This window comes from Bemisia tabaci, chromosome 9 (assembly GCF_918797505.1).
Source record: "Bemisia tabaci chromosome 9, PGI_BMITA_v3".
Classification (NCBI taxonomy): Eukaryota; Metazoa; Arthropoda; class Insecta; order Hemiptera; family Aleyrodidae; genus Bemisia; species Bemisia tabaci.
In genome coordinates this window covers 26,195,801-26,210,289 of record NC_092801.1, presented here as the reverse complement: position 1 = coordinate 26,210,289, position 14,489 = coordinate 26,195,801, and the positions used below count along the sequence as shown (strand labels likewise).

The following is a 14,489-nucleotide window of genomic DNA, read 5'->3' as shown; positions in this document are numbered from 1 at the left end:
GGAAATGGAAATAAAACATCAGATGATAGCTATCAAAGGTTACCAAGGAAACTGTAAACGCGTTTTTTCGTTTCCCGAAAATGATAGTCACCGTTGAGCTCATCAGGCGCGTTTTTTTTAGGCTTCATTTAAGTTCAACGATCAATTTCGATAAGAATTACTCTACCGCTAAGAAATTTTCTTATAGACAAACGATCGAAACTACCTGCGCATTACGTTAAAAGCATAAAATACAGTTTTCACAGCTTTATTTATTTTAAAAATGGACCCCCCCCCCAAAAGCCTGCACATCGATGAGCTGGTGCGCCATTTAAACGAATTAGCACTAGTATACTAGTACTCTAGAGGCAAGTCGAAATCAAAAAGCGCTGCCTATCGGCTGAGCGCTTAAAAAAGAGAGATAAAAATCGGATTCATGAGAAAATAACTTACAAATGAGAAAAGGCGACAAAATCTCTCATTTCCTGAGAGTAAAAGTAGAGTAATTTTTAATTTTGTCGTCTTTCGGTGATACAAGAGACAACACCTTTAATTAGTCGAGTTTAAGAGAGAAACCAAACACGCAATTTGACCCTGGAACGGAGCGGCTCGGCGATCGGCATGAAACGCATAGCGCCTACAAGACTGCATGATACTTCACGCATTGCGTCAAACACACTGCGGTCAGCAGCAGTCGGCCTGAAACGCATAGCGCCTACGAGACTGCATGAATACTTCACGCATTGCGCCAACACATTGCGGTCGAAGCGGCGGCGCTGGAAGTTGAAATATTTAACCACATTAATGTTTGTTCTTTCATAATTTTTTCGTTCGTTTTTTATGAATGGAAGGCCTTGTCCAAACAGGGATGGGTTTGCGGAACTGAACGTTGGTCATTGTTGCCAGGGCTTTCACAAAAAATGTGCTTAACACGAGTAAACGCATCTCATACACCCAGTCCCCACCGGCACGTTCACTTGATGGCTTTTATAGATCGCATTCGACAGATCACACAAGTGAGATTATATTGATATCGATAGGTTCAACATGTAACCACAGCCTCAAAAGTCAATTTAGAAATCTGAGATAACGGGTCATATGTGATCGAATTTTAATTCTCTCGAGTACCAAATGGCAATGAAAAGTGAAATCGTTAGGGATTTTCTCAATTTCAGCTTTTCCAAATTAAATCCTAAAATTTTTGTTTGTGGTTATGTTCTATTGTTTTGAACCAAACGATAAATCGAACCACTGTCGAATACGTTCTATTGATGTTTCAAAACAAGTGAGAAATGAGAGGAAAAATACAGGCGCCCCATGGGCGGCAAGTAGGTAAATTCGGCCCTCAGGCAAATAGTGAAATCAGACAGCTGGTCAAATGACTAGGTAGATACAGTGAAAGCTCGCTAAGTCGAATTGTGCGGGGACCAAAAAAAATTCGACTTAAGCGGCAATTCGTCTTAATCTGCAGTCAAAAATGTCATCGGAATGTTTGGAATTTGTGGAAATAGACCACAGGAAAAATATCTGTCGCAGGCACATGGTCAAATGAGGCATCTAAGTGTCAGGCGCCTAGGCAGATACAGTGAAAGCTCGCAAAGTTGCGAATTGTGTGGGGACCGAAGCAAATTTCGACTTAAGCGGCAATTTGTCTTTACCGATTCTCCATTTAACACTAGCAATTTCGATACCATGCTTAAATTTACGAATACGAGTAATTTTTAGGGGTCTGGAGGTGAGTGACACGTATGTGACAAAGGGAGAGGGAGAGAGAATAGAGGCTCACATCATGCCTCTATCAACATCTAAATAATAATTTAGCTGTATAGGATCGCCTTCTCTTCCGAATCTTCGCGCTGTTTTACGGAAGGGACAAGGAAACAGAAGATATTTGGTGTCTTGAAGTCCCTGGGACAAGTGATTTTCTTTAATAGCTTTGTTTACGACCAGGTGTTTGTGTTTAAACGCCCTACAGTGGATCGAGTCAATGGGAGAGATCGGACAAAACTTAGAAACTTTAAAAGCTCATAGGTTCATTTATACAAAAATTTAAGATTTTAAAATTGGTTCTATCGGTCTTTTGAAATTTGCCTCTAGATGCACCCCTTAAAATTTAAAATGTGACAAATTTAACGTCAAAATTTGCAGTTTTAGTCAAAAATTCCATGTCCGACTTCTCCTATTGACTCAATCCACTGTGCGACGTAATAAATCTCACCCTCTCTGAACCGCGCTCGATCAAGAGACCTGTAAAGTTAATCACGACAGAGTGACGTTTTCAGACTACTGTTTGATGCTTGATGAAACTACCCACATTTTTTTTTTGCCCCTTACTACCGAATGCTCCTGCATCGAAGTGATTCATCCTCCCGGAAAAAAAAAAAAAAAAAAAAAAAAAAAAATGGATGTCATACTCGATTTATCCGAATAGCGCAGATTGCAGTAAATTGCGGTTACATGATCAAATTTTTGCCACTGGGTCGCAAAGTGGAACGACCTAATAAAAGAGGTCGGGCATGAAATTTTCGCTAAAAGTTTAATTTTTGATGTTCATAACGGCACAAATTCAATTTTAAGAGGTGTATTTGAAAGAAAATTTCAGGAAAAAACTAATGAAACCACTCTTGAACTTTTTTGTTCCATATTTTCGAAAACATTAGCTTTCAAAGCTTCTACGAATATTCTTTATGAGGAGAAAAAAATCACTGAAATTTTCAAAAATTGACGTAGAGTAGTTTTCCGAGTAGAAAATGAAGTACGACAGAAAGTCTGAAACGCCGAAAACCGAGATAAAAATGTCTGCAGTTTCACCATCGAAAGGACGCATTATCACTGAAACGAGACTCTTCTGGTCCTCCTAACAAGACAGTCTGGTGTGCATGAAAAGGACGTTTTGTGGACCAAATACGGCTAAGACCTTTATCTTAGTACCTAACAAGGTAGTTTTTTTCCGCGTGAGGCATTTTTGAAGTTAATTTTCAAATTGGATTCAGGGGGGAAAGGCGGGAAAAGCTGAGACGTCTTCGAGAAGAAAGTGAGAGAGATTTACCGCCAAAACTTGACAATTTAAACTTTCCTTGTTTTAAAATGCGTTGCCTGGATAATGTACTATCCCTAAACTTAGTCCTCTTTTTTTTAATGCGAAGATCCAGAATTCATGTATTTTAGAAATCCCCCATCGACGGTGTAACTCGGTTTGCGACGTCGCGGACTTTCAGTCATAAGTACTTTGTTTTTTAACGGAAAACTACTAGACGGCAATTCTGTAAAACTGCCGTGACTTTTCCTCTCTGTGCAAAAAAATTCTGCAAAAACTTATAGGAATGATGTCAATTTGTTCTCCCCCTGGTAAAAATTGGCGATAGGAGCTGCGTTTCAATATACCACAGGAGTTCTTATAGCCGATAAAAGATGCCAATTGAAAATCATGTAGCTGACTGTAGAAAGCGGAGCAAATCATGTAGCCGGGTTATTCGAAGCTATAAAAAAGTATACAATCGGGCTATAGTTCCTATCGCCGGGCTTTACACTTTATCGCCATTGGCTATAAGAGGCTATAAGAAATTGTGTAGAAATTCGTGTGCTTTGGAAATCATTAAGTTTGATACGGAACTACCTTAATATTTACAAAACACACATTATATTTTCCTTTAAAACATATTTTTTTTTTTCATCAATTAAAATGAGAATAGTCCATACAGAGTGAGCAAACATTTCAAAATCAGAAGCTGAAAAACGCTGACTCCGCGAGATTAAATATTAGAGCCTAACACAAAGCGGAGCGGCGACGCACTGGTGCCTACAAACCTAACAGGGATACTACACGCATTGCGCAATGCGTGAAGTATCCCTGTTAGGTTTGTAGGCGCCAATGCGCGTTTCGCACTCTCTGCCCTCCTACCGCGCCACAGCGTGCCACGGCGTCTGAAGCAACTATTTCACACCAGAGGAGTATCATAAGAAATTGAAGGCGCTCCAACATATTAAGAATGACAAGCATCCTTCAAAAGTACGGAACTTTCCTCGCAAAATAAATCAAGATACTACGGCACAAAAAGAGAGCGGTAGTCCAAAAACTAAGTCCTAGTATCCGTAATAAGTAACGTTTAGCATAAACATTATCGTCTGGCTGTTGCTTAATCGCTATCGGCTATAAAAGGCTATAAGCAATTGTACAGCCGGCTACAGAAGCTATTGGAAATCTTACAGCCGGCTTTAGGTCTATAGTATTTTGGAACACCCATTCTACTGCCAATTTTTACCAGGGCCTTTAAGAAAATAACACGGAGGCGGAGATTTTCAGATATCGCAAACGAGCTCTGTGATTGCGGACTTATACGCCGTCGATATGCACTCTGCTGTGGTTTCTAAATCAGTGGAACAGTTTTTTGAAATATTTCCTCTCTAAAAATGCCCACGTGGGTGGGGATAGTTATGCCACTTCATGATATCCGATTATCCAAATCGGTTATGACAAGGATGAAATCGTATCTTTTTTTGAAGATCCACGCCAACGTGGCAGCGTCAGTTGACTTACTGCCGAAATAATCTGGATAGACGTTAGCGAAAACTGAAGCTCCCCTGGCTGACCGTAATTACTAATTAGATTACACAGGCTATAGTAGTATGATTATGGGAAGTAGCCCTCACCCAGCTGCCAGACTGTGCAGAAAAATCCGAATTATTTCGCGATGGTGGATATGTGATATGTGTGTTATAGTATACAATCTGGCAACAATGTTTTATGTTGTGACGTCACCAATGTTGTCAAATTGTGCAGAAAAATCGGAATTAGGGATATGCCAACACCTGCCATATATGGGGCCACCTACGTCACCAGACGTCACTAGCGTGTGGTTAATTGTTGCGGGTTGCCTACCTATCGTTACCAGTGTTGTAAAATTGTGCAGAAAAATGTTGATTATTTTAGGATGATTTTGTAACCATGGTGTGACGTCACTAGCGACTGGTAAATTGTTGCGGGTTGCCTACCTATCACCCACGTTGTCAGACTGTGCAGAAAAATCCGAATTATTTCGCGATGAAGGATGGGTGATGAATGTTTTAGTGGATGATCTGTCATCAATGTTTTATGTTACGAGGTGTTGTAAAATTGTGCGGAAAAATCTGAATTTTTTTTAGGATGAGGGCTGGGGTATGGTGCATGATTTTCCAACCACGGTGTGACGTCACTAGCGACTGGTTAATTGTTGCGGGTTGCCTACCTATCGTTACCAGTGTTGTAAAATTGTGCAGAAAAATCGGAATTAATTTACGGCGAGGGCTGGGGTATAGTATATGCTTTTGCAACCATGGTGTGACGACACTAGCGTAGACTGTATCGTTACCAGTGTTGTAAAATCGTGCAGAAAAATCTGATTTAACCGGGGAGGGGCGTGGGTCACTTGAGAGTTGACTGGTTAATTGATCCGGCTTGCCTGACAGGGGCGACGGGTAAGTTTATTCGTTACCAGTGTTGTGTATAAAATGTCAGCCGTCTTTTCATGCTGTGACGACACCAACCAACGTTGAGAAATTGAGCGGGAAAATTTGAATTAATGACGGGCATTGCTACGGAACATGGTAACAATGTTGTAAAATTGAGCGGGAAAATATGATTTAACCAGGAGTCGGGTATTGATTAGTGTACGGTGTATGGCATCCGTGTTTACTGTTGCGGGTTGCCTAAACGTGAAGGGGCTACCATTAGCTTTTTTAAACCACAACCGTTTAATCCTTATGGGCTACCTACCTACCCACCCGAGCGAAGCATGATATGTTAGAGTCAACAATTTGCCTGTGAATTAGGCGGGAAATTTGAAGGAGCAGACGTTGCAAAAAATCTGCAAAAACCTATCTTCACAGGGTTTTTCATGTGCCATGAGTCCTTTACCGTGACGATATCTGCTCTATTAGCAAACATACACAGTACAACCATTCGGGTAAATACGTTTGACCAATGACCTGCATCATTTTACGCGACGTCATGCGAAGCATCCATTATGTGTCGTCACCCCACCCAGCTAGCGACCTTACCCGCTCTACTAGGAATCATACACAGGATGAGGTCCGAGGTTCTCCCATAAATTCGTAGCGGGTTGCCTATCCATCCGGGGGAATACGATTGAGTGTCATCACTCTAAGCATCCATTCTATGACGTCACCCTGTTGTATACCACAGTATCAACGTTGTATGATCGGAAAAAAGTTATACCATGCTATACGTGAGATGATAGAAAATTCGGGTGTAAGTATCGACAGCGGTGACTAGAGGGGCTAATGAGTCGAACTCTAGATGCGACAAGTACAATGCTCTCATCGCGGAGATGTGCGTATGTCTGCGGTTCGATTGTTGATTCGTTATCGAAAGACCTTGTTCGATAAAAAGCATTGCCGAGATAGGGATTCATCGATCGAGTTCTGTCGATAACGATTCAACAATCGACCCGGTCGCGCGACTGCGCGAGCCCATATTCAAGGTCGGCCAGTTCTCGCTACTCGTTTTCCTGTTAGAGTGTCATTCGGAAACCACACATGTTCCACACAAACTACTCATTCACTTAGCTCCTTTCACCATACATATAACTGATGAAAAATCACGAATGACTCTGGAAAGTATCACTACTTATACGGGGTTTTCGCGGTAACTCTCATTCGATAATCTCCAAATATCCGTTCCCAGTGATGCCATCCTTCGACAAGTTTCAACTTGTCTCGATCAACTTCCCTATAATATATTTCTGATTCCCACGGTTTGGCAATAGCCGAGGACCTGCGGTCCCGCTCATTTAAACGCGTGGTGCTGGTGCGGGTGTGAAAGCCATCAATAATTTTCGATTATTTAAACGGTGATGTTTCTAGTCAGTTGTCGACCATCATCCTCATCTAAATCGATATGATCCGTTTTGAATTTGGAAAATGAGTCATTTTTCCTTTCTTTTTGAGACAAGTGAAACACTGATGGGGTATGAACCACGACGGGATGTGCAAATTCTCGTTCCCTGATTGCTCCCGCCCGGGGAACACCGGTAGACAAATGATGTTTCAGTATCATGAGCCTTGGCTGCATTGGCTAGAGGAATCGATGGAGCTCGGATGAGGGGGAGAAAAAAAAACAAGAAGAGATTCGTTTATCACATACAGCAGCAGATTTATTGATATAAAAAGGAACATGAGTATTGTATATTTGCCACACACACTTTCATACTGTGCTATGAACCGTCGAGATCATGATGGGTCAAATTGAAACCGTGCTTTATACTCATCACTTTCCTAACGATTAAATGACGACACTGGTTTTTCAATTCGCAAAGAGCATAGGGGAAAACCATCATCGGAAAAGTCTTAACATCAAACGAGCCAGGGTCTAAAGCGCTCACAAAATTTGAAATTGAAGCGTTGTCCAAATACTGACATTTTCTTAATACTAAATCACAAGTTTCGGAAAAAAGTTTTTGAAATTTTTGCTGATTGTCAACAGCTTTGATCACTACTGCGCTAATCGATGGAGCGAGTTTCTTCAATTCTTTCCACGCCTTCTCTTGAAGCGCTATTTCTCTCGGACACTTACGATGAGATGAATTTTTCTGACCGAGTACAAGACTTTTCCGTCCCAGAATCCTGCCAAACTTCAAAAATCTTGATACGGTCCCGAGATAGCGCGTCTCCCCAAAGTCGCTGTCCCCCTCAAAATACGCATCGATGTCCTTGTCCCAGCGTGTAAGCTCTCTCCACTCGCTCGGCTTAAGGGCGACCATGTTTTGAACTGTAGCGTAATTGTAAAATTTGATGATCGGAGTAAACTGTTCATTACAACTATAACCGATCACTATCTGCTGTTCACCGTTCGGGGTCAGGAAAAAAGATGAGTTTCCCATCGTTTTCGATACGATAGGGCCTCTGCACACACCACGACCGGGTTTTATCGGAGACATGCTCGAAATTTGATAACAAATCACTTCGACCGAGCCGAGCTGACAGCAAAAGCGGACCACACCGACGAAAAAACGAACAGAAAATGGTCGCTGGTGTGTAAAAATCCACGGTAAGAAGACATCGTGATCCAGGAGGAGGAGGAAGAGAAGGAGGAGGAGGAGGAGGAGAGGGGTCTGCAACACGCATTTAAAACGTATCAGGTCGAGTATCCACTCAAATGAAGGCGCCCTCGTCCCGAGTCGCTGACATTCAAAGCCTCAGTGTCAAGGTATGATAATGGAGTATCCCATTTGAACCTATGATAAAGAATCGATTATGCACATGGTGCTCGTTACGATCGATATTTTTCAAAGGTTTAAACGGCATAGCAATCGATACATCGCAAAGCATGCCACGACACTGGAAACCGTATGTATGTATAACCCGCTTTCACGGTGCACTAAGGCGCTCTGCGACGCCCACTCTCCACAGCAATCTGTCATGGAAGAGATCCTCCGGGAGCTGGCATCTCTCCATCTCATGCCCTCTACCCAGCGTTTGGCTGGTCGCCTACCTGTCAATCGATACATCGCAAAGCCCACCACACACACACACACACACACACACACACACACACACACACACTACTGCAAAGTCCATAGCCGTCTTCATCCCGCAAACAGTACCATGCAGCAACACCAGATTACCGATTCGTTCAAATCAAGGCGGTATCATCCCGAGGATAGCCCCGGGCAAGGCTTTCACGTTATAAAACCACCATTTTCAGTCCGGGAGAGGGTACCCAACGAGCTAACTATCACCTCTATTTCGTCCATTCCATACCCTCAAATATGGCGTCACTAGTGAGGTGAGGTGTAATAATCGACTATCGATTATTGCGGTGTTCGATCTCGTGTCATATCAATCGATACATCGCAAAGGGAACCATGGCAAACGGTATCAGATTGCCTATGAAGCTGTGATAAAGAATCGATTATTGCGGTGTTCGATCTCGTGTCATATCAGTCGATACATCGCAAAGGGAACCAGTCTCATAACGCAAACGGCAACAGATTGCCTATGAAGCTGTGATAAAGAATCGATTATTACGGTGTTCGATCTCGTGTCATTTCCATCGATACATCGCAAAGGGAGCCAACGCAAACGGTATCAGATTGCCTATGAAGCTGTGATAAAGAATCGATTATTCCGGTGTTCGATCTCGTATCATATCAATCGATACATCGCAAAGGGAACCAACGCAAACGATATCAGATTGCCTATGAAGCTGTGATAAAGAATCGATTATTGCGGTGTTCGATCTCGTGTCATATCAATCGATACATCGCAAAGGGAACCAGTCTCATAACGCAATCGCATCAGATTGCCTATGAAGCTGAGATAAAGAATCGATCATTGCAGTGTTCGATCTCGTGACATAGGTTTGAATATCATATCAATCGATATATCGCAAAGGGAACCAGACTTTTAACACAATCGGTATCAGATTGCCTATCCACTCAAATGAAGGCTGTCTCGTCTCGAGGATACGCCGTAACAGTTTGGTCCAATCTCCCGTACCACGGGGATTCCCCCTCTTCCTATCCTCTCGGTGGAAGGGTTCGCACATGGTCCACGAAATCATTGGAAATCGAAGCAAAATCGATCGACTTCGAGCGGGTGAGATGTCATATTCTGCGCATTCAAATCGAAGAAACGTGATGGAAATCGTTACTGATCGAACAACCGATTCGTGATGAGACAACACAAACAACGAGAAAAGAGCAGGCGCTCAAGCATATGATGGTGAAAATTGGTCATAGTCGATGCCAATCGAAGCTATATCGATAGGAATCGGTGAAAAATCTATGAGCCTCTCCACTAATCGGAGGCAAGAGAGCGAAGTTCTTCGCTTAAAATACACAATCAAGGTTGGTTCCCAGCATTCACCATCATCTCATCATCTACCTTCGCGTCGTCAGAACTCAATAAACATTAGTGAAAATCGATACCGCCCACACAAGAAATCGATACCACCCACACAAGCAATCGATTGAATTCGATCCTGGTAAGCTGCTACCAAGAATCGATTCCCATCTTTCTCACCTCTCGCTGCGAGATCCGAGCATGGCGCCCGATCACCCGTCTTTCCCCTTCGTTTGAGCTTCGCTCAAGGCGAAGGGGAAAGACTGATCGGGCGTCATGCTCGGATCTCGCAGCGAGAGGTGAGAAAGATGGGAATCGATTCTTGGTAGCAGCTTACCAGGATCGAATTCAATCGATTGCTTGTGTGGGTGGTATCGATTTCTTGTGTGGGCGGTATCGATTTTCACTAATGTTTATTGAGTTCTGACGACGCGAAGGTAGATGATGAGATGATGGTGAATGCTGGGAACCAACCTTGATTGTGTATTTTAAGCGAAGAACTTCGCTCTCTTGCCTCCGATTAGTGGAGAGGCTCATAGATTTTTCACCGATTCCTATCGATATAGCTTCGATTGGCATCGACTATGACCAATTTTCACCATCATATGCTTGAGCGCCTGCTCTTTTCTCGTTGTTTGTGTTGTCTCATCACGAATCGGTTGTTCGATCAGTAACGATTTCCATCACGTTTCTTCGATTTGAATGCGCAGAATATGACATCTCACCCGCTCGAAGTCGATCGATTTTGCTTCGATTTCCAATGATTTCGTGGACCATGTGCGAACCCTTCCACCGAGAGGATAGGAAGAGGGGGAATCCCCGTGGTACGGGAGATTGGACCAAACTGTTACGGCGTATCCTCGAGACGAGACAGCCTTCATTTGAGTGGATAGGCAATCTGATACCGATTGTGTTAAAAGTCTGGTTCCCTTTGCGATATATCGATTGATATGATATTCAAACCTATGTCACGAGATCGAACACTGCAATGATCGATTCTTTATCTCAGCTTCATAGGCAATCTGATGCGATTGCGTTATGAGACTGGTTCCCTTTGCGATGTATCGATTGATATGACACGAGATCGAACACCGCAATAATCGATTCTTTATCACAGCTTCATAGGCAATCTGATATCGTTTGCGTTGGTTCCCTTTGCGATGTATCGATTGATATGATACGAGATCGAACACCGGAATAATCGATTCTTTATCACAGCTTCATAGGCAATCTGATACCGTTTGCGTTGGCTCCCTTTGCGATGTATCGATGGAAATGACACGAGATCGAACACCGTAATAATCGATTCTTTATCACAGCTTCATAGGCAATCTGTTGCCGTTTGCGTTATGAGACTGGTTCCCTTTGCGATGTATCGACTGATATGACACGAGATCGAACACCGCAATAATCGATTCTTTATCACAGCTTCATAGGCAATCTGATACCGTTTGCCATGGTTCCCTTTGCGATGTATCGATTGATATGACACGAGATCGAACACCGCAATAATCGATAGTCGATTATTACACCTCACCTCACTAGTGACGCCATATTTGAGGGTATGGAATGGACGAAATAGAGGTGATAGTTAGCTCGTTGGGTACCCTCTCCCGGACTGAAAATGGTGGTTTTATAACGTGAAAGCCTTGCCCGGGGCTATCCTCGGGATGATACCGCCTTGATTTGAACGAATCGGTAATCTGGTGTTGCTGCATGGTACTGTTTGCGGGATGAAGACGGCTATGGACTTTGCAGTAGTGTGTGTGTGTGTGTGTGTGTGTGTGTGTGTGTGTGTGTGGTGGGCTTTGCGATGTATCGATTGACAGGTAGGCGACCAGCCAAACGCTGGGTAGAGGGCATGAGATGGAGAGATGCCAGCTCCCGGAGGATCTCTTCCATGACAGATTGCTGTGGAGAGTGGGCGTCGCAGAGCGCCTTAGTGCACCGTGAAAGCGGGTTATACATACATACGGTTTCCAGTGTCGTGGCATGCTTTGCGATGTATCGATTGCTATGCCGTTTAAACCTTTGAAAAATATCGATCGTAACGAGCACCATGTGCATAATCGATTCTTTATCATAGGTTCAAATGGGATACTCCATTATCATACCTTGACACTGAGGCTTTGAATGTCAGCGACTCGGGACGAGGGCGCCTTCATTTGAGTGGATACTCGACCTGATACGTTTTAAATGCGTGTTGCAGACCCCTCTCCTCCTCCTCCTCCTCCTTCTCTTCCTCCTCCTCCTGGATCACGATGTCTTCTTACCGTGGATTTTTACACACCAGCGACCATTTTCTGTTCGTTTTTTCGTCGGTGTGGTCCGCTTTTGCTGTCAGCTCGGCTCGGTCGAAGTGATTTGTTATCAAATTTCGAGCATGTCTCCGATAAAACCCGGTCGTGGTGTGTGCAGAGGCCCTATCGTATCGAAAACGATGGGAAACTCATCTTTTTTCCTGACCCCGAACGGTGAACAGCAGATAGTGATCGGTTATAGTTGTAATGAACAGTTTACTCCGATCATCAAATTTTACAATTACGCTACAGTTCAAAACATGGTCGCCCTTAAGCCGAGCGAGTGGAGAGAGCTTACACGCTGGGACAAGGACATCGATGCGTATTTTGAGGGGGACAGCGACTTTGGGGAGACGCGCTATCTCGGGACCGTATCAAGATTTTTGAAGTTTGGCAGGATTCTGGGACGGAAAAGTCTTGTACTCGGTCAGAAAAATTCATCTCATCGTAAGTGTCCGAGAGAAATAGCGCTTCAAGAGAAGGCGTGGAAAGAATTGAAGAAACTCGCTCCATCGATTAGCGCAGTAGTGATCAAAGCTGTTGACAATCAGCAAAAATTTCAAAAACTTTTTTCCGAAACTTGTGATTTAGTATTAAGAAAATGTCAGTATTTGGACAACGCTTCAATTTCAAATTTTGTGAGCGCTTTAGACCCTGGCTCGTTTGATGTTAAGACTTTTCCGATGATGGTTTTCCCCTATGCTCTTTGCGAATTGAAAAACCAGTGTCGTCATTTAATCGTTAGGAAAGTGATGAGTATAAAGCACGGTTTCAATTTGACCCATCATGATCTCGACGGTTCATAGCACAGTATGAAAGTGTGTGTGGCAAATATACAATACTCATGTTCCTTTTTATATCAATAAATCTGCTGCTGTATGTGATAAACGAATCTCTTCTTGTTTTTTTTCTCCCCCTCATCCGAGCTCCATCGATTCCTCTAGCCAATGCAGCCAAGGCTCATGATACTGAAACATCATTTGTCTACCGGTGTTCCCCGGGCGGGAGCAATCAGGGAACGAGAATTTGCACATCCCGTCGTGGTTCATACCCCATCAGTGTTTCACTTGTCTCAAAAAGAAAGGAAAAATGACTCATTTTCCAAATTCAAAACGGATCATATCGATTTAGATGAGGATGATGGTCGACAACTGACTAGAAACATCACCGTTTAAATAATCGAAAATTATTGATGGCTTTCACACCCGCACCAGCACCACGCGTTTAAATGAGCGGGACCGCAGGTCCTCGGCTATTGCCAAACCGTGGGAATCAGAAATATATTATAGGGAAGTTGATCGAGACAAGTTGAAACTTGTCGAAGGATGGCATCACTGGGAACGGATATTTGGAGATTATCGAATGAGAGTTACCGCGAAAACCCCGTATAAGTAGTGATACTTTCCAGAGTCATTCGTGATTTTTCATCAGTTATATGTATGGTGAAAGGAGCTAAGTGAATGAGTAGTTTGTGTGGAACATGTGTGGTTTCCGAATGACACTCTAACAGGAAAACGAGTAGCGAGAACTGGCCGACCTTGAATATGGGCTCGCGCAGTCGCGCGACCGGGTCGATTGTTGAATCGTTATCGACAGAACTCGATCGATGAATCCCTATCTCGGCAATGCTTTTTATCGAACAAGGTCTTTCGATAACGAATCAACAATCGAACCGCAGACATACGCACATCTCCGCGATGAGAGCATTGTACTTGTCGCATCTAGAGTTCGACTCATTAGCCCCTCTAGTCACCGCTGTCGATACTTACACCCGAATTTTCTATCATCTCACGTATAGCATGGTATAACTTTTTTCCGATCATACAACGTTGATACTGTGGTATACAACAGGGTGACGTCATAGAATGGATGCTTAGAGTGATGACACTCAATCGTATTCCCCCGGATGGATAGGCAACCCGCTACGAATTTATGGGAGAACCTCGGACCTCATCCTGTGTATGATTCCTAGTAGAGCGGGTAAGGTCGCTAGCTGGGTGGGGTGACGACACATAATGGATGCTTCGCATGACGTCGCGTAAAATGATGCAGGTCATTGGTCAAACGTATTTACCCGAATGGTTGTACTGTGTATGTTTGCTAATAGAGCAGATATCGTCACGGTAAAGGACTCATGGCACATGAAAAACCCTGTGAAGATAGGTTTTTGCAGATTTTTTGCAACGTCTGCTCCTTCAAATTTCCCGCCTAATTCACAGGCAAATTGTTGACTCTAACATATCATGCTTCGCTCGGGTGGGAAGGTAGGTAGCCCATAAGGATTAAACGGTTGTGGTTTAAAAAAGCTAATGGTAGCCCCTTCACGTTTAGGCAACCCGCAACAGTAAACACGGATGCCATACACCGTAC

The 14,489-nt window shown here is 43.4% G+C and overlaps 1 protein-coding gene across 4 annotated transcripts in view; it reads right to left on the bottom strand.

The window, feature by feature from the left end:
- LOC109037722 (Y+L amino acid transporter 2) overlaps positions 1-14,489 on the bottom strand; it is a 168,981-nt gene that overhangs the window by 105,332 nt on the left and 49,160 nt on the right. The window lies entirely within an intron of this gene.